Raw genomic sequence first — 27,420 nt, forward strand, 5'->3', positions numbered from 1 at the left:
AAAAAGTCTCTCTCTATTTGTCTATCAGGCCGCCCTCACTTCAAGATTTTGCACAAATGCATGAAATCTTCCTTTAATAATCTTTACACTAAAGAGAATCAAAGAGGCAAACTCTATCAGCAGGTTGGTGAGCCGTTAAAAATTAGTTGTGAAGCGGAATCAGAGGAGAATGAAGGGCAAACTGTCCGTCTTGAATACTCTGGGACATTGACTCAGATTTTCTCAGTGAAGTTATCAGATCTGAGGCTGAGAAATATTTCACATTCTGCAAATACTGAATTCAAACTTAATATCGTTTTCAAAACAAAAATAATATTGGTAACAGAGACGAAACCGAAAGGCGGAAAGAGAGACTTCACCGGCTGTCGGAGACCTGTTTACCGTCACATGGATGTGTCGCCTAGGGTGGGGTCAGACTGCCTCCATTTCTGCATAATGAATACCCCACCCACTCTATGGGAAGAGTAAAACTGTTAGGTAACAGCTTCATCCCGGAGTGCAATCTGAAACTTAAACGGATTGATACCCTGCTTAAGGATATGTTGGTTAGCGAAGTCGGCTATTAACCGAAAGGATGATATTAGGAGACCTCCCAGCGTTTGCTATTTTCTGCCCATTAGCATGCATTGTCACTCACTTCTGGATTATCATTGGGCACTTGAGCAGCGAGAAAATAGAGCCGAAGCCATGGCAGCGTCACTGTTCTCCAATGAATTCCAACACAAGAGCTTTTTTCTGATTATTGTTTCAAACATAATGCAAAATAAATTAGACACTGTTTAAGGTACTGAATTCAGATTCTATTTTTTTTATAGAGCTGAGGGATCGCATTTTCTGCTAAAATTGGGCTTTGGCTGAAAACGCCCCAGTTTAAAGTTAAGGCACACGTCCGTGGTGTTTGATTTTAACAGAAAGATTGAGGAAGGACAATACAAAAATAAATAGCTTTGGGGAAAAGGCGGGGTTGTCGATTCAGCTGAATTCTTCTTCCGTAAGTTGGCCCATCCCAAAGGGCCAAATGCCTCCCTTCATCTGCTGCAGCCGTCGAAGCTTTTAAAAGGACGTGGTGACCTCCAGTGAAAGTTTTGGCCGAATTAATGTGACATCAAATTAGTCTCGTGTCAAATCTCGTGTTAGAAAGAATAATAGAAGCCGCTGAAATTGATCACGAATCTCTACATTTGACTTTAAAATGTTCAATGCCCCCGACTCCACCAACTTCAGTGGCAGCGAATTCCAAAGTGCCAGTTTAAGCTCCTTCGACAATGTCACCGTCAAACGTTCCTTCGATGGGCACATACCTGGGTTAGTTACAGGGTCAAGATCCCTCTAAACTACCCCGTTAAACCTCCCAAGGGCCTTGGAACATCGGAGGGAAACAGTATATTTCACTCTGAATTGACTCATGAAAAAGTCTCACTTTTTTACAACCTGATGAATGAAACAGAGTAAAGCCCATTCTGCACAGTGTAATTAGACATAAAACATGATTCATTTGCATAACGAAAGTCAGTTTTAACCAGCCTTGAAGAATTTCAATGACCAACCCTCCACTGCTTTCAGGGGTACGAAATTCTGCACATGAAGGACACAAAATTCCGCTGATCCAAAAAAGAAACTCCTCGTTTCTGTATAACTAGGGAACGCTCTTATTTTGGTACCAGGTCCTCCAGCTTTACGATCCCCCCGGCAGAGGCACATCCTCTGGCCATCCACGCTATCAAGGCCTCTCAGGATCTTATGTGTTTTAATAAGAAAAACACAAATGCTGTGTGACCTGTGACAATGCCCTGATCCTGGGCTATCATTCCGCTGCGATCGGCAAACACAGTCCAGTCTCTTCTTTCATTCTCACTTATTAAGTTTGTGCCCGATTTCCTTATCTTCTCTTCAACAAATATATTTGGGCGGACAAGTGACAGCTGAGACTTAATGCAGGTAAGTTTGAAGAAAATCGTTACAGTCGGAAGAATGAGAAGAATCAACGTGAAATGAAGTGTACATTTCTAAGGATGTTTCTATGTTACACAGTGAGTAACATTGTAAACATTAACCCGTTCTTCTAATCAATGTTGTAAGGATAAGCCCAGCACTTACAGAGGAGTCAATTTAACTTCAATTTTGGTAAAATTTCTAGAAACAATTACGGGGAAAGAAATCGATGTCACGGGAATTTAATAAGGAAGACTCAACATGGATTGCTAGAGGGGAAATCGAGTTCAACTAACTTGCAGGAGTTCGTTTTTTACAAGGTAAAAGTAAAGGTCAATGCGGATAATATTTTTTTTACGTGGTTTACATGAATTATCAAAGGCAATTGTTACACTGCAACACAACAGACTTGTTAACAACGGTGAGAAAAAAACAAAAAAACTGCGGATGCTGGAAATCCAAAACAAAAACAGAATTACCTGGAAAAACCCAGCAGGTCTGGCAGCATCGGCGGAGAAGAAAAGAGTTGACGTTTCGAGTCCTCATGACCCTTCGACAGAACTTGAGTTCGAGTCCAGGAAAGAGCTGAAATATAAGCTGGTTTAAGGTGTGTGTGTGGGGGGCGGAGAGATAGAGAGACAGAGAGGTGGAGGGGGTTGGTGTGGTTGTAGCGACAAACAAGCAGTGATAGAAGCAGATCATCAAAAGATGTCAACAACAATAGTACAATAGAACACATAGGTGTTAAAGTTAAAGTTGGTGATATTATCTAAACGAATGTGCTAATTAAGAATGGATGGTAGGGCACTCAAGGTATAGCTCTAGTGGGTTTTTTTTTATTTTATATAATGGAAATAGGTGGGAAAAGGAAAATCTTTATAATTTATTGGGAAAAAAAAAAAGGGGGGAAACAGAAAGGGGGTGGGGATGGGGGAGGGGACTCACGACCTAAAGTTGTTGAATTCAATATTCAGTCCGGAAGGCTGTAAAGTCCCTAGTCGGAAGATGAGGTGTTGTTCCTCCAGTTTGCGTTGGGCTTCACTGGAACAATGCAGCAAGCCAAGGACAGACATGTGGGCAAGAGAGCAGGGTGGAGTGTTAAAATGGCAAGCGACAGGGAGGTTTGGGTCATTCTTGCGGACAGACCGCAGGTGTTCTGCAAAGCGGTCGCCCAGTTTACGTTTGGTCTCTCCAATGTAGAGGAGACCACATTGGGAGCAACGAATGCAGTAGACTAAGTTGGGGGAAATGCAAGTGAAATGCTGCTTCACTTGAAAGGAGTGTTTGGGTCCTTGGACGGTGAGGAGAGAGGAAGTGAAGGGGCAGGTGTTGCATCTTTTGCGTGGGCAAGGGGTTGTGCCATAGGAGGGGGTTGAGGAGTAGGGGGTGATGGAGGAGTGGACCAGGGTGTCCCGGAGGGAGCGATCCCTACGGAATGCCGATAAGGGGGGTGAAGGGAAGATGTGTTTGGTAGTGGCATCATGCTGGAGTTGGCGGAAATGGCGGAGGATGATCCTTTGAATGCGGAGGCTGGTGGGGTGATAAGTGAGGACAAGGGGGACCCTATCATGTTTCTGGGAGGGAGGAGAAGGAGTGAGGGCGGATGCGCGGGAGATGGGCCGGACACGGTTGAGGGCCCTGTCAACGACCGTGGGTGGAAAACCTTGGTTAAGGAAGAAGGAGGACATGTCAGAGGAACTGTTTTTGAATGTAGCATCATCGGAACAGATGCGACGGAGGCGAAGGAACTGAGAGAATGGGATGGAGTCCTTACAGGAAGTGGGGTGTGAGGAGCTGTAGTCGAGATAGCTGTGGGTGTCGGTGGGTTTGTAATGGATATTGGTGGACAGTCTATCACCAGAGATTGAGACAGAGAGGTCAAGGAAGGGAAGGGAAGTGTCAGAGATGGACCACGTGAAAATGATGGAGGGGTGGAGATTGGAAGCAAAATTAATAAATTTTTCCAAGTCCTGACGAGAGCATGAAGCAGCACCGAAATAATCATCGATGTACCGGAGAAAGAGTTGTGGAAGGGGGCCGGAGTAGGACTGCAACAAGGAATGTTCCACATACCCCATAAAGAGACAGGCATAGCTGGGGCCCATGCGGGTACCCATAGCCACACCTTTTATTTGGAGGAAGTGAGAGGAGTTGAAGGAGAAATTGTTCAGCGTGAGAACAAGTTCAGCCAGATGGAGGAGAGTAGTGGTGGATGGGGATTGTTCGGGCCTCTGTTCGAGGAAGAAGCTAAGGGCCCTCAGACCATCCTGGTGGGGGATGGAGGTGTAGAGGGATTGGACGTCCATTACTAAAACCCGCTTTCACAGCCATATCTCCTTTCTCAGTGACTGTCTCCGTCTCCGACTTACCCCACATGGATTTCAACTGAAATTCCACCCCTCATGTTTCGAACCCACCCAGGATTACAGGTATCTCTGGGACATAAAACGTTTCTTGGACTGCTGTTCCCGTCACATTCTGAGATCCACACTCAGTGCCATGCGCCGCCATATGAACACACTCGACCTCTCCCTCCAGCAGCACCGCCGTACCCTTTTTCAAAGCTGCGCGTGCCCCCAGTTTCATTTTATCCTTCGGCTCATCCGACGCCTCAACAAGAAACTTTTTCTCTTTCTCTCAAGTGCTAAGGAACGCAAGCTACAACAACTCATCGACACCAACACCCATCTAGGACCCTCCACCCCGGCCTGTCCCTCCGTCCCCACCCTTTCTTCCAATCCCAGCCCCAGCCGTGTATTCACTATACCCCCTGACCTTCCCCTCTCCGATGCTGAACGTTCAGTGCTCAGCAAAGGACTTAGTTTCATACCCTTACGCCCTCACCTCAATGAATTTCGGGCTCGGCATGATACTGAACTCTTCTTCCGCCGTCTTCGTCTCCGGGCTCACTTCTTTGGGCAGGAGTCCTCTCCCCATTCAACGGATCCTTTTACCCATCTTCAATATTCTCCCTCCACCTGGACCCCTCCCTCTGGATTCTTACCTTCTCTCGATCTTTTCATTGAGAACTGTCGGCGCGACATTAGTCGTCTCAATTTCTCTGCTCCTCTCACCCATTCTAACCTGTCTCTCTCTGAACTTACTGCACTCCATTCTCTCAGGTCCAACCCTGACATTGTCATCAAACCCGCTGACAAGGGTGGTGCTGTTGTTGTCTGGCGCACTGACCTCTACCACGCGGAGGCTGAGCGTCAACTCGCAGACACTTCCTCCTACCTCTCCCTGGACCATGACCCCACCACTGAACATCAAGCCACTGTTTCCAGGACTGTCACTGACCTCATCTCCTCTGGGGATCTCCCTCCCACAGCTTCCAACCTGATAGTTGCCCAACCTCGGACGGCCCGCTTCTATCTCCTACCCAAAATCCACAAACAGAACTGCCCCGGTAGACCGATCGTCTCAGCTTGCTCCTGCCCCACAGAACTCATTTCTCGTTATCTTGACTCCCTTCTCTCTCCCCTTGTCCAGTCCCTTCCCACCTACATCCGTGATTCCTCTGACACCTTACGTCACATCAACAATTTCCAGTTCCCTGGCCCCTACCGCTTCCTCTTCACCATGGACGTCCAATCCCTCTACACCTCCATCCCCCACCAGGATGGTCTGAGGGCCCTTAGCTTCTTCCTCGAACAGAGGCCCGAACAATCCCCATCCACCACTACTCTCCTCCGTCTGGCTGAACTTGTTCTCACGCTGAACAATTTCTCCTTCAACTCCTCTCACTTCCTCCAAATAAAAGGTGTGGCTATGGGTACCCGCATGGGCCCCAGCTATGCCTGTCTCTTTATGGGGTATGTGGAACATTCCTTGTTGCAGTCCTACTCCGGCCCCCTTCCACAACTCTTTCTCCGGTACATCGATGATTATTTCGGTGCTGCTTCATGCTCTCATCAGGACTTGGAAAAATTTATTAATTTTGCTTCCAATCTCCACCCCTCCATCATTTTCACGTGGTCCATCTCTGACACTTCCCTTCCCTTCCTTGACCTCTCTGTCTCAATCTCTGGTGATAGACTGTCCACCAATATCCATTACAAACCCACCGACACCCACAGCTATCTCGACTACAGCTCCTCACACCCCACTTCCTGTAAGGACTCCATCCCATTCTCTCAGTTCCTTCGCCTCCGTCGCATCTGTTCCGATGATGCTACATTCAAAAACAGTTCCTCTGACATGTCCTCCTTCTTCCTTAACCGAGGTTTTCCACCCACGGTCGTTGACAGGGCCCTCAACCGTGGCCGGCCCATCTCCCGCGCATCCGCCCTCACTCCTTCTCCTCCCTCCCAGAAACATGATAGGGTCCCCCTTGTCCTCACTTATCACCCCACCAGCCTCCGCATTCAAAGGATCATCCTCCGCCATTTCCGCCAACTCCAGCATGATGCCACTACCAAACACATCTTCCCTTCACCCCCCTTATCGGCATTCCGTAGGGATCGCTCCCTCCGGGACACCCTGGTCCACTCCTCCATCACCCCCTACTCCTCAACCCCCTCCTATGGCACAACCCCTTGCCCACGCAAAAGATGCAACACCTGCCCCTTCACTTCCTCTCTCCTCACCGTCCAAGGACCCAAACACTCCTTTCAAGTGAAGCAGCATTTCACTTGCATTTCCCCCAACTTAGTCTACTGCATTCGTTGCTCCCAATGTGGTCTCCTCTACATTGGAGAGACCAAACGTAAACTGGGCGACCGCTTTGCAGAACACCTGCGGTCTGTCCGCAAGAATGACCCAAACCTCCCTGTCGCTTGCCATTTTAACACTCCACCCTGCTCTCTTGCCCACATGTCTGTCCTTGGCTTGCTGCATTGTTCCAGTGAAGCCCAACGCAAACTGGAGGAACAACACCTCATCTTCCGACTAGGGACTTTACAGCCTTCCGGACTGAATATTGAATTCAACAACTTTAGGTCGTGAGTCCCCTCCCCCATCCCCACCCCCTTTCTGTTTCCCCCCTTTTTTTTTTTCCCAATAAATTATAAAGATTTTCCTTTTCCCACCTATTTCCATTATATAAAATAAAAAAAAAACCCACTAGAGCTATACCTTGAGTGCCCTACCATCCATTCTTAATTAGCACATTCGTTTAGATAATATCACCAACTTTAACTTTAACACCTATGTGTTCTATTGTACTATTGTTGTTGACATCTTTTGATGATCTGCTTCTATCACTGCTTGTTTGTCGCTACAACCACACCAACCCCCTCCACCTCTCTGTCTCTCTATCTCTCCGCCCCCCACACACACACCTTAAACCAGCTTATATTTCAGCTCTTTCCTGGACTCGAACTCAAGTTCTGTCGAAGGGTCATGAGGACTCGAAACGTCAACTCTTTTCTTCTCCGCCGATGCTGCCAGACCTGCTGAGTTTTTCCAGGTAATTCTGTTTTTGTTTTGTTAACAACGGTATTGTTCGTGCACTGAAAGGAACAGTGGCAACACGGATATTAAGTTGGCTGAAAAATCGGAAGCCAAGAATAATGGTCAATGTTTTTTCTGGTGGCTGGGTGAAGTTTTGTTGTGCAGTTTCCAACGGGTCGTTTTGGAACCCTTGCTTTTTCTGACATAATTTAATGATCTGGATCATTGTGTCCAGGGGAAAATGTTGATGCTTGTGGATAAAACCAAGCTTGGATTTGTTAAAAATTGCGAGGGGACATTGTTGAACTTCAAAAGAACACAGAGAAGTTTTTGGAGTTTGCAGATAGGTGGCAGCTATTATTCAGTAAAGACATGTGCGAGCTGATGCAATTAGGTAGGAAGAACATGAACCGAAAATGGAAAATAAGGGTTGATATTTTGGAGGGAGAGAAGGGACAGAAAGAACTATATGTGTATTTGCATAAATCATTGAAGTTAGAAGGAGTGGTGGAGAGAACAGTCAATTAAGCCTGATGTAACCTGGGCTTTAAAATAGGTGCATGGAGAACAAGAGCAGGGAGTTTATGCTCAATTTATTGACGATAATTTCTGGACCTCAGTTGGAGTGTTATGCACGCTTCTAGGCGTCTCAGTAGAAGAAGGATGTGAATGCATTGCAATAAGTGTAGACGAAGTTTACAGGAATGGTTCCAGGAGTTCGAAATGTCAGCTATGAGGATAGATCTGGAAATCTCCATGGCGAGAAGGTGGCGAGAAGGAGAATTGATAGCGGTGTTCAACATCATGAGAGGCTTCACGCAGTAGAATGGAGAAGCTGATCCCGCTTGTAGAAGGGTGAAGAACGATAGGGCAGAGATATTAGTGATTTGCAAAAGAAGAAAATGTGACGTGAGGATAAAGGAACATTATTCACTCAATGAGTTCTTCGGGTCTGGCATGCACTGCCTGGAAGGGTGGTGGAGGCACGTTCAATCGAGGAATTCAAGAGTGTATTAGATGATTATCTGAACAGAGACAGTGTGGGAAGGTATGGTGAAATGGCAGGATAATGCTTCTCTGTTATAATGCTCATTTGGAGAGTGATGGGAAGAACAGTGTCCTTGTGTGCCGTGCAGGTTCTGTGTTTATGTTGTTAGGGTCTGGAATTCACTACCTGAGAGTGTGGGAGAGGAAGACTCAATTCTGAATTTCATAAGGAAATTGAACAAAAAGTGGTGGTTTCCTGGGAAGAAGCGGGATACTGGGAACAGGCGAGTTTGTTTCAAGAAGAGAAAGATATCTCTATTTTCATCCTGAGATGAGGAATGCTGCTTCCTGTCAGATGCCCGCTATTTGGTGGGATTATTTATTTATTCTGTCCAGAAAACAGTGGAGTCTGGCTGCTTGAATTTACTGAAGACCATTTTTTGCTGGACAAGGAGTCGTGAGGTTGGGGCTGATGATCAGAAAGGGAAGTGGAGTTGAGATTATAACCAGATCAGCTACAAAATATTGGATGTTGAAGCAGGGTCAAAGGTCTGAGCGGCCTACCCCTGATCTAAGCGCAATGTTAATTTGGCTCGGGCCGAGTGGCTTTTATCTGTGGTGTTAAAATTGGCTCTAATTCCCTAGTACCATGATTGGCTCGAGGGGCGAAATGATTCCATTCCTGCTCCTATTTGTTACGTTCTTATTCAGTACTGATAGCAATGAAGAATATGCGAACTCGACGGCCCAACGATGAACAGCCCTGCGTTTAGGTGACCTTCTCTCGGGAGCTGTGTTTTCAAATCCATCCACAAGCGCGGTTTCTGTTGTTAGATTTACAGCAATTCCCTCCAGATGCACTTGTGTAGCAGTAATCTTCAATTTGTTATTTCGTTTGTAGGAAATAGGGGAGGCGATGTAAATTGGAGGTTGACGGTAAGCAAGTGGGAGCGAGTCCCAGCTTTCTCTGCTGTGACATTTCTCCTATTTTATTTGAACAATGTTAACATTGCTCGCAAAGCTGCTGTCGTGGCAGTGGTTAAGGTGATAACACTACAATTTCTTTGGTGTATACTCACGCAGTTTCGAATACTACTGACTGTGCTGATCATCCTTCCTTCATTTAGATATATCCAGAGCTAAATACTGACTAAATGGAAAGCGAACACTGTCAAACAGTCTCTGTTCTTCCAGATTAAATTCCAACGTTCCTTCATTGTCCATCATCCACAAGCATTCACCAAATCTGCTGCCGGTAATGGAACAAAACTGAGCCAAATTGGTGGCAACCCTACTGTCCGATTGTTTGCCTCTCGTTAGAGGCAAACTCTTGCCCTCTGTGACGCTTTTTTATGTGCCTGTGAGTAAATGTGGTTCAGTTCCCCGAGGGATGAACACATTTTTACTACAACAACATTCAGTCAATTCAAAATTTGCTCCATTGTAAATTATACAGATAATAATAACAGGTTTAAACGTTGTAAGATGAGATTGACACGTTCTGTATTGTTTTTGGGTGGTGAATGCTTATTGACTCAGTGCACCTATGTTACAAAGCGGACAATGTTGAAATTTTCACTGATCAATAATTAAACAGACAGTGGATCCACTCGGTGTGATAGTGTGCACCAGTTTCATAAATGCACTCAATGACCATTGCTCTGAACTGAATATTTTCTTAGGCTTGGTGATATGCAAAGCTACATGTAATTGTTCATTGTATTGGAAATCAATATTCATAAATGTGAGAGAACTTAATGAATAATAGCCGGTCTGGTAATGTGTCGATAGTAATTCCTTTGTTGTCAAAGAACACAAAGCAGAAATATGCCTGAAATGTGAGTAGCAGCAAGAGTAGACACAGACTGCCTGGCCCTCGTTAGTCTGAAATTACAGAGCCGACAGCTGGAGGCGCTGCAGGAATTTGCCAGAGGGACAGCATGCTTGGCCACTGGGTAGATTGCGGAACCTTCACTTTCCTCATTCGAGTCCCTGAGTCAGTGATTTGAAAAATGTTGCAACGAGCAAACTATGAACAATCAACAAAGGCCCAAAACTTTAGATGTTTCTGCTACACAAATTCTGCTATAATTTTTGAGAACTTCTAGTGCTTTCATTTTCAATTATAATTACAGACCTTAACATAACATAAGAGAGGTAGGAGGGAGGAAAATATCAGATCAGCCATGATCTTATAGAATGGCGGAACTTGCTTGAAGGGCCAAGTGGCCTAAAGCCGCTACAATTCGTATGTTTGCATGACCTTATGTTCGTATTCTATCTCAAAACCTTAACAGCCGTCATAGTGATTCGGTTATTGTTTCTGGAAATTGTAATAGCAACATGAGATAGGATTACAGCTTTTGGATTGGAGATGGATAAGCTGGGGTGAGGGTTCCACAGATGGGGTGTGAGTGACATTTCCATTTTTTGATCAATGAAGTGGGTGTTACATTTCGAAAGGAATTATCTGATGGTTACAGATAACGAGGCAAGTAATGCAGAGTAATACGTTTATTATTCCCAAAGGCGAAAGAGCATATTGACCACAGGATGCACTGCTATATAATGGGAAAAGTAAATTTTCAAAGGCATGATGAGCCCTGGGATGTTACACTTTAAAGATAGATAAACATGTATAAAGGAGGTTGGAGGTCAATGCAGGGGATCGGCCGAGGGAAATCTGGAAAGTTGCGCAGTGTGAACCAGACTTGTGAAAAGTCTATAGACACACTGAAGATCTGCTGCTCCATGAAATGACATTGTGTCAAAAGCCTTCGAAATTCCACTGTAGACTTGGTGCTGTGGTAAACTTGCTGGATTGCTTATCTATGTTGAAACATATTTCCAACGGTTGCCATATACAGGGTGTAAATTTAGTCATCAGGGTAATTAGGAATTGTAAGATTTGTTACCATATCAAGTAAAAGTAAACTTATGTATGATTTTAACGTTATTTTATTTGGCTAATAAAGATTTTAATTTAATTTCTAAAATCTCTAAAGTTGTTGGTGGACTTATAATTCCGAATTCAGTGCATAAATCTTCTCAAAATAATTACATTCCGATATGAGAGAGTGGCCAAGTTCCTCTTGTGGATTTTGTCCGGCTAGCACATGTCACTTGGCATGTTATAACGCGTGCTTCACATGTGGCATTTCCAGCCATGATGTGATAATTTTCCTCTCACTCCACTCGTACTGGTAGAGCCTTAATGTATTTTCTCCTGTCAATTAATAATGAATTCATGTTCCTTCAAGCAACTTCAACAAATCATTTTTACTGAACTTATTCAAAAGCAGATCACGATGAAAAAAGCGCCAATATCCTAATCACAAAACAGTCAGTGAAGCTGTCGACAGATCTTGCAGCAAGGTTGGGTTATTAATTTGTATTCCTGGCTATTTTCAACCTAGACAAATGTATCCGACCGTGTGGCATGTTAAGCTAGAAAACAAACTTATTCTCTACGATGTTATTGTAAATTGACTGGCCGGTAAATACATAGTGTTAGGGACAGTGGCTCCCCCTCACTGTCTCTCACTCTCTCTCTCTCTCTCTTCCTATCTCCTATATTCTCTCTCACTCTCTATCTATCTCCCTCTCTCCCTGAATCTATCTGTGTTTCTCTTTCTACTCCATCTCTCTCTCTCTTCATCTCTACGCTCACACGTTCCATCCCTCCCTGTCTCTCAGTTTTGTTCATCTTCCTCCCACTACAGCATTCTCTCTATCATTGTGCTCCCCTCTCTCTGTCTCTCTCACTTTAATTCTCTGTCTCTCTCTTTTTCAATGACTCTCTGTAACGCTCTGCTCTCTCTTAACCCCTCTGTCATTCTCTTAATAACGAGCTTAGGACATGGGAGTTAAGGCGATTGATCAATAAAACCTAAAACTTTATAAAAACGGAATAAAATAATGGTAAAGCTACCTAATACGTATTGCTGTGTAGCTACGAAACATCTAACATTTATCTGTGCTTGGTACTAGCATTTTATAAGTAAAGTAAATGGTAGCAGACATAAGCATTACTCTAAGTTACTAAAGAAAGTAATTATATTCAATTAACTTAACTTCAGTAACATCGGAAGCACTTACGTTATGCTGCAGCTATGGAATGCAAGGCCTTTTGCATGCCTAGGTGATCCTCAAAAAACAAGTATGAAGGGAGTTTAAGCAGCTGAATGAGTTCGGATCAGGAACATTGAGCTGGAAGTCGAATGGCAGGCATTGTACAACATAACGAGCTCATTGTCAATCTCTTTCTCTCTCCCTCTCTCTCTTTCTCTATCGCTCCATATGTCTTTGAATTTCGAGGAGAGATTCAGTCGGGTAGGATTATATTTGTTAGAGTTCAGAGAAAATGAGTGTGTATCTCATAGAAACGTACACAATTCTAACAGGACTAGACAGGGTAGATGCAGGAGGGATGGTCCCGATGGTGGGGGAGCCCAGAACCAGGGGTCACACTCTGAGGATACGGGGTAGACCATTGTGGACTGGGATAAGAAAAAAATTCTTCACCCAGAGACAAGTGAGCCTGTGGAATTTGTTATCACAAAAAGCAGTAGAGGCCAAAATATTGTATGTTCTCAAGACGGGGTAAGCTGTAGCTTTTGGGATGAAAAGGATCAAAGGATATGGGGAGAAAGCAGGAGCAGGTTACTGATATCCGTGATCAGCCTAGATGATGGTGAATGGTGAAGCAGGCTCGGAGGGCCGAATGGCCTCATCTAGCTCCTATTGACTATGTTTCTGTGTTTCTCCCTCTGTCTCAATCTATCTCCACCATTCTCTCTCTCATACTCTCCCTTTTCTCTCTCTCTCTGTCTATGTCTCTCTGTCTTGGTCTCTCACTCTCTTCATCTCTCTATTGTCCTCTGTCTCTCCCTGTATCCATCTGTCCCTTTGTTACTCTGTCTCTATTCCCCTCCTCTCTCTCTCTCTCTCTCTCTGTCTCCCATTCACTTTGTCTCTGTCTCCCTGCCTCTCCCTCTGCCTCTCTGCCCCTCTCACTCACTCTGTCTCAGTATCTCACTCCCTGTCTTCCACTTTCACTGACTATCCCACTCTCTCTCTTTTTGTCCCTCCTTCCTTTTCTGCCTTTCTGTCTGTGCCCTCTGCTCTCCATCTCTGCTTGTATCTCTTTATCTCCGCCTTTCTGTACTGGTCCTGTTGCTCTTCCTCTGCCTCTCTCTCGCCCTTTTTCTGTCCTTCTGTCTCTGTGTCTGCCTCTCTATTGCTGCACATCTCTACCTGTACCTGCACCACTCTGTCTATGCCTCTCTCTCTCTCTTTTTCTCCACCTGTTTCCCTTTGGTTCTGCTCCTCTATCTCACTGCCCCTTTAACTTTCTGTCTCTGCCCATCTGCATATCCCTCTCTGACAATTCCTTCCCATCAGCCTCTCGCCCCCACAGACTCTGTCTCTCCCTCTGCCTCTCCCTCCCTGCCTTTCTCTGTCTCTGTCTTTGTCTGCATCTCTCTCTCATTGCCTCAATCTCTCTCTGCCACTCTGTGTGTATGCTCTCTCTCTATGTCCCTTCTGTCTCCCTCCTTCTCTATCTCTCTCTCCTTCTCTCTCTCTCTCACTTACTCTCTCTCTCTCTTTCTCTGTCAGTTCTCTTCCCCTGTATCCCTCTCTTTTCTTTCTCTCCTCCCTTTCTTCTCTGTATATCTGTAATTTTCTTCTTCTGTCTATGTACCTATCTATCTCTGACTCCCAATTGTCTCTACCTCTCTATCTCTGTCCCGACCTCCCTTTCCCGCTGTCTCTCTCATTGCCTCTGCCCTTCTCTGTTTGCTCCCCCTCACTGTCTCTCACTCTCTCTCTCTTCCTATCTCCTATTTTTTCACTCATTTTCTATCTATCTCCCTCTCTCCCTCAATCGATCTGTGTTTCTCTTTCTACTCCATTTCTCTCTCTTTTCATCTCTACGCTCACAAGTTCCATCCCTCCCTGTCTCAGTTTTGTACATCTTGCTCCCTCTACAGCATTCTCTCTATCACTCTGCTCCCCTCACTCTGTCTCTCTCACTTTACTTCTCTCTCTCTCTCTTTTTCAATGACTCTCTGTAACGCTGTGCTCCCTCTTAAACCTTCTGTCATTCCCTCTCTCTTTCAATCTCCTCTCCCTCACTCTCTCACTCTACATGTGTAACTGAGTCTCAATCTCAAAAATACTCCACCTGTTGTGACTCACTCTGCCTCACTCACCCTTTTCTCCCACTCTCTCTGCGTGTCACCCTCTCTGTATGTATCGCTCTCTAGAAATTTCGATATCACTATGTGCTTCACTCTATCTACCTGTCTTTCTTTTGCTTCATAGTTCACTTTCTGGATCGCCATTCCTCTCTCTCTCTCTCTCTGTCTCTCTCTCTCACTCTGTCTCTCTCTATCTCTCTCGCTGCCTCTCCCTCCCTCTCCCCCCTCGCTCTCCCCACTCCCTCTCCTCCCCTCTCTCCCCCTTCACTCACACCCCCACTCCCTCCCCCTCTCTCTCTCTCCCTCCCCCTTCTCTCTCCCTCCCCCTCTCTTTCTCTCTGCCTCCCCCCACTCTCTCACTCTCCCTCCCCCCCTCTCTCTCGCTCCCTCCCCCCTCTCTCTCGCTCCATCCCCCCCTCTCTCTCGCTCCCTCCACCTCTACCTATGAAACCAATCTTTGTCTGCCCATCTCTGTCTTTCTGTGTCCAACTCTCCCATGCTCCACATTCTCTCCCTCTGTCCTTCTCTCTGACTCTCATTCTCTGACTCTCTATGGCTTTAACTCTCTCTCTCTCTCTCTGCCTCTTCTTTCTGCCTCAATCTATCTATCCTATTATCTTTTGAACTATTTTCCGATATACACATCTATCTCTCCCTCTCTGTCTTTCTTTCTTGCACGTCCCTTCTTCATCCCAACCTGAATATCAGACTGTCTCACTCTCTGTCTCTGACCCTCTTTATCTTTGCTCCTTCGGTGTGTCACCCTCTCTCACTCCATCTCTCTCTCTGTGCTCACACCTTCCATCTCTCCCTTTCTCTCTCCACCTCGTTCTCCCTCCCAATCCCTCTGACTCTATCACAAAGCCCCCCACCCCCCAACCCACAGACAAACCCCCCTCACTCAGTCGCCCTCTCTGATCATCTCTATCTCTCACGGTTTCCCAATATCTGTGGCACACTCCTTTCACTCTTAATCCTTCTCTTTTTCTCGTTCCCTTTCACTGTCATCTCCCTCTTGCTCTCTCACTCTGTATTGCTATCTGACTCTCTGAATCTCATGTTTCTCACTTTGTCTGTTAATCTTACTCCTCTCTCTCTCTCTCTCTTGTCTCTCTGTCTCTTTTTCGCTATCACTCTGTCTCTTCTCTCTTTCTCGTCGCTCTCTCTCGCAGTCTCTCTCTTTCTCTGTATTGCACCCTCTCTGTATGCCCGCTCTCTTAATGCATTGTTCTCTCTATGCATCACTCTCCCTGTATGCCCTGTGTTCTCTCTACACCTTTCTCTCTCTCTGTAATTTTCCCTATTTGTGTAGTTCTCAATGTAACTTTTTCACTCTCATTGTTTGAATCTCTCCATCTCGCGGACTCTGCCTGTCTATCCGTTTCTACATAGCTCTCTGTGTGCAACTCGCTTTTTTCCATCTCTCTATCTCTCCCTCTATCTCTCCCTCTATCTCACTCTCCCTCTATCTCTCTCTCCCTCTATCTCTCTCTCCCTCCATTTCTCTCTCCCTCCATCTCTCTCTCCCTCCATCTCTCTCTCCCTCTCCATCTCTCTCTCCCTCTCCATCTCTCTCTCTCTCTTCATCTCTCTCTCTCTCAATCTCTCTCTCTCTCTCTCCATCTCTCTATCTCTCTCTCCATCTCTCTCTCTCTCCATCTCTCTCTCTCTCCCTCTCCCTCTCTCCATCTCTCTCTCTCTCTCTCTCTCCCCATGTCTCTCTCTCTCTCTCCATCTCTCTCTCTCTCTCTCCCCATCTCTGTCTCTGTCTCTCTCTCTCTCTCCATCTCTCTCTCTATCTCTCTCTGCATCTCTCTCTCTCTCTCTCCATCTCTCTCTCTCTCTCCATCTCTCTCTCCATCCGTCTCTCTCTCCATCTCTCTCTCTCTCTCTCTCTCCATCTCTCTCTCTCTCCATCTCTCCGTCTCTCTGTCTCCCTGTCTCTCCCTCTCTCTCTCTCTCTCTCTCTACATCTCTCTCTCTCTCTCTCTCACTACCCCCATTATTTTTGAGTTGCTTTCCTTCTCTATATTTCTCCAGTACTCGGATTCTCTTCATCCCACTTTTAGCCTCTCAGTCCCTCTCTGTGACGTGATCACACTATCAAACACGTTCTCCCACTCCCTCTTGTACCCATCTCATTCATTCATATTCCCTCTGTTCTTCTCACTGGCTCTCTCTCTCTATATATATTTCTACCTATTTCTCTCTCAGAGCTTCTATTTCCCTCTCTGGACATCACTTTACCCTGTTGTATCTCCATCTCTCCCTCTCTTTCCCTGTGTTACACATTCCCTCTCTATCTCCCACCCTCTCACCTTGTCTCCATCTTTTGTCTCCATCTCGCATTTACTCTGCCCCATGTGCACAACCTCCCACCCTCTCCGCATCCCACCCTCTCCGCATCCCACCCTCTCCGCATCCCACCCTCTCCACATCCCACCCTCTCCGCATCCCACCCTCTCCGCATCCCACCCTCTCCGCATCCCACCCTCTCCGCATCCCACCCTCTCCGCGTCCCACCCTCTCCGCCTCCCACCCTCTCCGCGTCCCACCCTCTCCGCATCCCACCCTCTCCGCATCCCACCCTCTCCGCATCCCACCCTCTCCACATCCCACCCTCTCCGCATCCCACCCTCTCCGCATCCCACCCTCTCCGCATCCCACCCTCTCCGCATCCCACCCTCTCCGCGTCCCACCCTCTCCGCCTCCCACCCTCTCCGCGTCCCACCCTCTCCGCATCCCACCCTCTCCGCATCCCACCCTCTCCGCGTCCCACCCTCTCCGCATCCACCCTCTCCGCATGCACTCTCTCCGCATCCCACCTTCTCTGCATCCCACCCTCTCCGCATCCCACCCTCTCCGCATCCCACCCTCTCCGCATCCCACCCTCTCCGCATCCCACCCTCTCCGCATCCCACCCTCTCCGCATCCCACTCTCTCCGCATCCCAACCTCTCCACGTCCCACCCTCTCCGCATCCCCCAGCCTCTCTCTCCCCCCGCATCCCCCAGCCTCTCTCTCCCCCCGCATCCCCCAGCCTCTCTCTCCCCCCGCATCCCCCAGCCTCTCTCCCCCCGCATCCCCCAGCCTCTCTCTCCCCCCGCATACCCCAGCCTCTCTCTCCCCCCGCATCCCCCAGCCTCTCTCCCCCCCGCATCCCCCAGCCTCTCTCCCCCCGCATCGCCCAGCCTCTCTCTCCCCCCGCATCCCCCAGCCTCTCTCTCCCCGCATCCCCCAGCCTCTCTCTCCCCCCGCATCCCCCAGCCTCTCTCTCCCCCCGCATCGCCCAGCCTCTCTCTCCCCCCGCATCCCCCAGCCTCTCTCTCCCCCCGCATCGCCCAGTCTCTCTCTCCCCCCGCATCCCCCAGCCTCTCTCTCTCCCTCTCTCTCTGCATCCCCCAGCCTCTCTCTCTCTCTCTCCCCCTGCATACCCCAGCCTCTCTCCCTCTCTCTCTGCATCCCCCAGCCTCTCTCTCTCTCTGCCCCTCTGTCACTTTCTGCCTCTACATTTCTGATCCTCTGTCTATTTCATGTACTGTGTCCCACACTGCATCCCTCTCTCCTGCTAAATCCCCATTTTTACCTCTGCCTCACTCTCTGTCTTCACTGTATGACATTCTTTCTCTGACTCTGTCTCTGCCTCTGTCTCTCTCTCCCTTCCGTCTATCACTCTCTTCACCTCATTCCCTTATCTTTCTCTCTCTCTCACTCCATCCCTTCCTCCTTCTCTAACACTCTTCATTATCCCTCAACCTCTCTCCACCTCTCCATCAGCTTCCTCCTCTCCCCGTCTGTCTCTGTCTATGTTCCTCTCTCTTCATCTCACTTCTCTCTCTCTGTCTATCTATAACTCAACCTCTCTCTTGCAATCTTACACTCTGTCTCATTCTACTTGCCTTTTTCTCACTCTCCATCGCTCTCTCTGTCTTTATGTGATGCATTTTTCTCTCCATCTCTATCTCGATCTCTTTTCCTTTCCAATTTCAGCCTGACTCTCTTGCTTACTCTCTCTCTGATTATCCCTCTCTCCATCCATCCCTTTCTCTCCGCCCTTCCCACTCTGTTTCGCAATTCACACTCACTCTCTCTTTCTTGCTGTCACCCTCAATCTGTCTTTCTCGCTGTTCCCCTCTCTGGCTCTGTCCCTCTTTATCCTGCTCTAAGTCTCTCTCTCTCTCTCCCTTTCTCTCTCTCTCTCTACCTATCTCTCTCTATATATGTATAACTTTCTCTCTTTCTTTCTTTCTCTCTCTCTCTTTTTCTCTCTATCTCCATCTCTCTCTCTCTCTCTCTCTCTATTACTCTGTCTCTCTTTCTATCTCGCTTCTCTCACTGACCCCCCTCTCCCATTTGTTCTTCCTCTCTCAAACACTCTTTATATTTGATTATCTCTCTCTCTGAGAACCTCTCCCTCTATGTGTCTCTCTCTCTGTCTCTCTCTCACTCTGTCTCTCTTTTCTCTCTCTCTGTCTCCCTGTTTCTCTTTTCATTTTCCTTAAATTTAACCCAGTATTGCAATCCTCTTCCTGAACCATTTACCCTTATGTAACTTCCTTTTTATCACCTCACATCTACCTCTCCCCCTACGTGTGGTGTTGCCATCTCTCCAATCATTGAGAACTACCATTATTGTCCAGCAGCCAGGCTAATGGCAGGGCAGAGATGTTAGGAAGATTATTTATTTTTCTGTCCAATCACTGAGTTGTAACCATGATCGACAGTCAGCACGACCAATGGGGGTAGACGGCTGTAAGGAGCTGCCCTTCTCCCTGTCCAATCATGGATACCCATGGAGAACAGAAGGCCATGCGAATTGGAGGGAATATATTTTAGGTGGTTGAATTTCTTATTTTATCCAATTAAAAAGAGGAATCACAAATGGACAGGAAGCCTGACAAATGGGAGAGTTGAAATGTGGGGAGGTGCATTATTCTTTGACTGAGTTACTGGGAGCCTGAATTTGCAGGGAGATGGTGCAACGGGAGAGCAGAGATGTCCGGAGCTTTTTTCTGCTGTTCTATCAGTGGTGGGGAGCCAATAGGACAGATGTGCTAGCCAATGAGAGATCAGGGATGTGGGTAGATGTTTTTCTTTTCTCTCCAATCTGCGAGGTAGATCCATGATGCAGAGGCTGGCCAGAGAATGGAAACTTTCAGTGATTTTGGTACTCTCATCAAAAAATGTATTGAAGAATTGGAGTAAAGGGGTATTTCAGCACATTCTTCAACTGCTGTCTGAACGGAGTCTGTGTCACAGCGTAAATAGCAGTGTTGGTGCAGCAGCTCAGGAGCTGCAGCATGAAGCCCAGTTCCACAACAAATACACCTAACCGTACAGAGTAAAAGCCCAAGTCACACATGCGGACCCATATAGAATAGACCATTATCATTGACCATAACAGGATGAAATTAGCCGAGATCACAAACAGTAAAATGATGGATTTCCTGCGACTCTCCATCTCTGGGTCTCTGGGACTCTCCCCACTGCTGTGAGCCCGGAGTCTCCTGCGGGCTCTGCTGCTCACTAAAATGTGTCTGACGGTGAGAACATTGAGCAGCAGAATCAGGACAAATGGGACACCCGGGGTTAGAATGTGGTGGAGGAATTCGATTGTTACCCAGAATGGAGAGAGCCGAATATCGTCTGTGACATTACAAAACCAGGGCATGTTAGTCAGCAAATACCGGCCTGTGAGCATGAAATACCAGAAAATGTTCTTTAAACAGCTCAGCACAGTCACTGTTCCCAGAACCACAGCTGCCGTTTTCTCACTGCAATATTTACTTTTCAGCTTCGGGCAACAAATGGCCACAAATCGATCAAAGGTGAAAGTGATGGTGAACCAGACAGAACAGTCAGTGGCTGCATAAAGCAGGACAGCGTGGATATTACACACATGGATGGACGTCAGGAAAATAAAATGCTCATTAAAAACAATCGGAATTTGTCTCAATATCAGGTCCAGGATAACGACCAGTAGATCTGCCATTGCCATGGACACCAGGTAACAAGTGACACATTTGGTCAGACCACAGTTTCTGCACTTCAGGATCACAATTGTGATTATGTTGACTGTAAATAAAGAAAGAATTCATCAGTTGGGGAAGATGTTATTGGTTTGATTGAGGAGTTGTTGAAATTGTCAGATGAGTGCCTGCATCCAGTGACATATTTAATTAATTAGCCATAAACAAAAACATACAGAAGCTTCATGATAAAGTGGAAATATCCAGGGATTATATATATAAAAAAAGAGGCTGTGAGGAAGGGGGGTGGGGAGACTGACATTGTGGTCAGGGCCCCAAATGTGTCTTGCGAGTGAAGTCATAACGTGAAGAGTCAGGAGTGATGGGAGTAGTCTTGACTGACGGAGAGCCGAGGGTGATCGTCTGAAAGCGTGTGTTACAGCTGGGGTAGAGATTTGGAATCATTTCTAATTTTCCACTCTTCTCTACTGACTGCAACAAGATGTGTTTCTGAAGAGGATGTTTTAACCCCTCCAGTTCTGGAGCTGTTTTTTTTTATTTAACAGTCACAGAACAGACTTTCTTGTAATTTAAAAAAAAAAATGTTTGTTACAAACCAGATAGGCAAAGTATAACAAAAAATTACTCCATAATCACAAAGACACACTCGCAAGAAAAGATTTACTTTTTCCTGAAATGGAATATGCGCTTTGGTTATTAGAAGTGTTCAAAATGAATTGGTCACCATTCTGAAGTCGTATTTTTTTTTCATTACAAACTGCCTCCCTGCACTTTGACAATGATGCCGGATTGCTATTGTCACACACCGACATCCCTGATATGAACCAGCTCCGAATCACTCCTGTGTCCTCCCAACAATCTCACGGGAGTGTGAGGTGACATTGACAGGAGTTTCTGGAAACACAGTCGGTAGTGATGCGGGGAGCCGGGTTCACAGTTCAACCCGATATACTACCAGGGACACAAAACCTAACTCGTATCCCACAGGAGAGACAGGCAAGTGTGCTCCTCTCTTATCCTGGGAATGACTAACACAAACCCAAACACACAAACAGACACATGCGCAAAGACGCACGAGACACACAAGCACAAACAAAAATCAGCAAAATGAAAATAACGTAAAAAATGAAATGTTAATGATTTCCCTTCCTACAAACGCTCTTTCTCACATAAAAAACTCACAGTTAATACCGCACACAGGTGTGCACTCAAACGTGCTTAAAACTCACACACACAGATGCTCTCACATGCACACAAAGGCATAAAGACACATTCATACGTACATAATCAAAAAGACACACATAAACACAGGCACAAACTCACAGAGATAGCCACATTCAGACACACACACAAACATGCACACATTCACAGACACACACAAATAGACTCATGCACTCTCACATACACAGAGATGGACACATCCTCTCACACACACACACACATGAACTCCTGAAGTGCTATTAGGCATGTGAAATAAATGCTTGCCATCCTGAGAAGAAAAGAATCCCATTATAATGGATTTAAAATTCACACACACACACACACGAACACACACACAAAGAAACAAACATAGAGAGACACAGGCGCACACAAAGAGATAGAGGTTCACACAAGCAATCCCGTAGACAAAAACACAATTATACGTTGACACTTGCACTCACATATATAAACACCCACAATGGACACACACAGACAATTATAAAAATGCACACATACAAACACAAGCACAGGCAGTCACATACTCAAACAACTCTGCATGAATGCCAATGCTGAATCCCACAGTAACAATCTCAAACACATCAACCGAGTCACATGTACAGAGATAAGAATTCAGAAGCACACACACAACTACATGCACGCTCACACAAAGAGAAATGCATATGAACATGCACACACACCCACATACAAACACACACACATGCATACACACATGCATCACATACAAAATCTCACAAACACTCTGTCCTGTACACACATGCACAGAAACACACATGCATAAGTGCATACACAGCAGCACAAATATGCACCACACACACACACTCAAACACAACCACACACAAAAACTCTCTCTCTCACACACACACACACACACAGAAACACAACCACACACACAAACTCTCTCACACACACACACGCACAAACACAACCACACACACAAACTCTCTCTCTCACACACACACACACATATGCAAACATTGAACCACACATTCGCACAGCCAAATGGCACCAGTCCTAATATAGGCAATAAACCTTCTTGCTTGCTAACAAGTACTGCCCTCCCTCAGCTGATAAAACAGTGCTCTTCCTTGTGATGCAACAATTAGAGGAAGTACTGAGGGTTGTAAGGTCGCATAAAGTACTCTTGGTGAGGGAGGTAAATGTCCTTGACCAAGAGTGACTCAGGAGCAGCACTATTGGCCGAGCTTTCACTGAACTAAATGAGTTGCTTCTCGGCTGATTCTGTGGCAGGTGATGAGGAAACCAACAAGTGTTGAATAATACCTGATCACACCCTCACTAACCAATTAGCCGATCTTTCCATGACAGTATTGGTTGAACTGACCAACAGAAAGTCGTTGGGGAGATGAAATCCTGCCTTCACATTGAGGATACCCTCCATCGTGTTGTGTGGCATGGTGCTCAATTGGATAGATTTGGAACAGATGTAGAAAATCAAGTCTCGGCATTCATGAGATGCTGTGGGCCATCAGCAGCAGCAGATGGGAGTCAACTACAAGGTGTAATCTTGTAACCTGTTATATTCCCCAGCCTGCCATTACCATCAAGCCAGGACTTCAACCCTGGTTCAACGCACGGTGCAGGAGAGCATGCCACAAGCAGAACCAGTCATACATGAAATGAGATGTAAACTTAGTGAAGCTGTTCAACAGGACTAATTCAGTGGCAAATAGCATTAGCAGCAAGTTATCGGCAGAGACAACTGATCCTACAACCAATGGATCAGACATAAATTCTGCAGAACTGGCACATACAGTCATGAATGCTTGTTGACAATTAATAAACTCACTGCAGAAGGAGCTTCTACAAACATCCCTGTCCACAAAGATGGAGGTGCCCAGCACATCAGTGCAAAAGTTAAGGCTGAACCCCTTGTTACAACATTTATCCAGACGTCCAGAGTATTTCATCCATCTCGGCCTCCTCGAGAGTTCCCTGGTATCACATATGCCATTTTCAGCAAATTTGATTCAGTCCTTGTGTTATCCAGAAATGGCTGAAGGCAATGGAAAAGCCTATATTCCCTGATAATGCTCAAATAATAGCACTTAGTACTTGTGCCCCATAAATGGCCGCACAACTAGGCAGGCTGTTCCTGTAAAGCCACAACACAGACATTTGCCTGGCTATGTGGAAATTTGCACAGTTAAGTCCTGTACAAAAAAAGGAGGGCAAATCCAATTTGGCATGTCACTGCCCCATCAGACAATTCTTGATCATCAGTAAAGTAATGGATGGGGTTACAAATTGAGCGATCTAGCACCACTTGCTTCACAATAACCAGCTTACTGACACCCAGTTTGAGCATTAGCAAGAATATGCAGCTTACTGATGTCCATTTTGGGTATTGCCAGGGCTACTCAGCTCCTCACATAATTCCTGCCTTGGTTCCAACATGGAGAAAATAGCTAACCACCCCAGGTGGAGTGAGGGTGATATCCCTTGACATCGAGGCAGCATTTGAAAGAGTGTGGCATCAAGGAGCCCCAGCAAAACTGTAGTCAAAGGGCATCAATGGTAAAAGTATCCAATGTTAGCACTCATGCTTAGGGCAAATGAAGATGGGTGTGCCTATTTGAGATCATTCATCTCAGATCCAGAACATCACTGCAGGCGTTCCTCAGAGTTGTGTCATCGGTGCAACCATTTCTGCCACTTTATTGATGAACTTCCTTCCAACATAAGATCAGAAGTTAGAATGCTAGCAAATGATTGCACAATGTTCAGCACCGTTCGCGACTCCTCAGATATGGAAGCAGTCTAGGAACATTTGCAGCAAGGCCTGGGTAATATCGAGGCTTCACCTGACAAGCGGATAGTAACATTCACACGACAGAAGAGTAAGGCAATTATCATCTCCAACAACAGCGAATCTAACCGCGGGAAAATTACGATCAATGGTGTTACCATCACTGAATCCCACGCTATCAACAACTTAGGGGTTGTCATTTGCCTTAAAATGAACTTGAAAAGCCAAATAAATTCTATGGATACAGGAGCAGTCAGAGGCTGGGAATCGTGCGACGAATAAGACACAATGTCAATCCCCAAAGTCTGTCAATCACCAACAAGCACACGTCAGAAGTGCGATGGCCATAACCATCCGCTTAAATGGCACCACATCCACAAACATTCAGTCCCTCCACACGTACAGTAGCAGCTTTGTGTACCGTGTACAAGAAGCACTGCAAGAATTAATGAAAGCTCCTTGACAGTGCCTTTCAAACTCATGACAAATACCATCTAGAAGGACAATGGCAGCAGTTAGATGGGAATATCACCAGCTACAAGATCCCGCCACACCCCGCCAAAATAGCTCATTAACATAAATTGAAATATATTGCTGTTCATTCACAATGCCGGGCCAAAATCATGGAACTCCCTTCCGAACAGCACTGTGGGATTCCATGAACCATGGGGACTGCAGTAGTACAAGATTGAAACTCACCGCCAGCATCTCAAAAGCACCAAGGGGTGGGACATAAATTCTGGCCCAGCCAGCGAAGCGAACAACCCAAGAATGAATGAAAAACTGAAGAAAAAAAAAATGCAAACACGTAGAGACGCAAACACATATGGAAACAAAAACACACACACCCACAAACACAGACACAGAGAGACACACGCTGACACTCACATACACAAACACGCAGACATGTACACACACAAACACACACACAGACAAAAATTGCTCAAATGCAATTAAGGGTGGAAAATAAATGCTGGCCTAGACAGTGATGCCAATATCCCGTTAAAATTGATTTAATAAACAAACATCATGACACACACACACACAAACACATATACACACACAAACTCATACGCACACACACACATACACAAACACACAAACACACACACACACACACACATACACACACACACACACACATAAGCAAAACCACACACACACACACACATACACAAACACACACACGCACACATACACAAACACACATACACACACAAACACACGAAAACACAAAAACACACACACACACACAGATACACACAATGTAAATCAGTTGCACTCACATGCATTTTCACAACTGCAGGTGCACAGCCGAATCCGAGCATATATGCACACACATTTACATGCACGCCGATACACACATGGAAACACACATAAGCACTCACATAAACTCAAACATGCTTACACCAAAACACACAACACAATGACACTCACAAACACACACACACACACATACATTTTCACACAAGCACACTCTCTCTCTATCTTACACGCACACACATTTACACATGCACAGACCCTCACGCACACACACATACACACAATCACATGCATACACACACGCAATGCCACCCAAGAAGCACACCCACATAGAGACACACGCACAGCATGTAGACACACAATCAAACAGAAGCACCCACAGCCAAACTTCCTCCGAAGCAGCTACTCCTTCAGACAAACACACAAGAAAACACACGCACACACACACACACATAAATACACACACCCATTCACAAACACATACACCAAAACACACACATAGAATCACGCACACACACATGCATAGACAGGCACACACCCACTCAGACACAAACACTTATAAACATCTTAAGTGCAATCTGGGATGGGAAATAAATGCTGTCCCATCCAGCAAAGCCAATGATGCCTTTAATACACACACACACACACACACACACACACACACACACACGCAGTGAAGCACGCACCCTCACATGCTCTCTTACACATGCAGGGACACACCCTTATGCACAGATAGATAGACACACCCTCACATGCATGGCGACAAACTCACTTAAACAATCTCTCATCTTCTCTCATACAGACTCACATGTGCACACACATGCACATTCCGGAGCACACTCTGATCATTACACACACTCTTTCACACAATCACAGTTTCTCACTCTCTCTCTCATACACACACACACACATACACACACACAGTGAGACACGGGAACCCACAAGCACATGCAAGTACTCATGCACTACCTTCGGGGAAACACACACACACATACAGGTGTGTGCTTTTGCCGGTTAGGCGAGGGTGGACTGGGGGTGGGGGTGCAACAACCTGGACCCGAAATATAACTTTATTGAACAGTCTCTAACTTCTAACCATATGAAGGATGCAACAGAACACCATGAAATTGAAGAACTGCTTCAGCGTGAACTGGAGGGTTCACTGCATGCGATTCACTAAACATGAGCGTTGCAGCTCAACACCACCTTCTCAAAAGCATCTGACCAGTGGCGCCCACGTCCGAGGGAAAACAATTAAGTAAATAAATAAATTCATACAATCATTCATCCATGCATACATATCTGGGCTGATAATTCTTTCAGCTCCTGTACCTCTCTCCGGGGGCCAAGCAGAGCCACAAACACATTCGGGAGTCCCACTGACCTGGGAAAGTCATGGGACGATTCATCATGCTTCTCCCTGCTGAGGGATAAAACAATGAATTCACCTCACATGGCATTGATGATCACCGTCATCGAGTGGATCCCTCCATGGACAGCAAAATGGGAGCTGATGAGTATGTCACCCGCTCGAGCCTGCGAAGTTCTGGGCTATAGAATGTCAATGAAACTGTGACCGTAACAACGACTGACAGCACCGCGTTCACCTGGTTTGAACCTCCAGTTCGTGATGAAGTATGTGAAACATCTCCGTGACTATTTCC

This window comes from Carcharodon carcharias, chromosome 18 (genome assembly GCF_017639515.1).
Source record: "Carcharodon carcharias isolate sCarCar2 chromosome 18, sCarCar2.pri, whole genome shotgun sequence".
Classification (NCBI taxonomy): Eukaryota; Metazoa; Chordata; class Chondrichthyes; order Lamniformes; family Lamnidae; genus Carcharodon; species Carcharodon carcharias.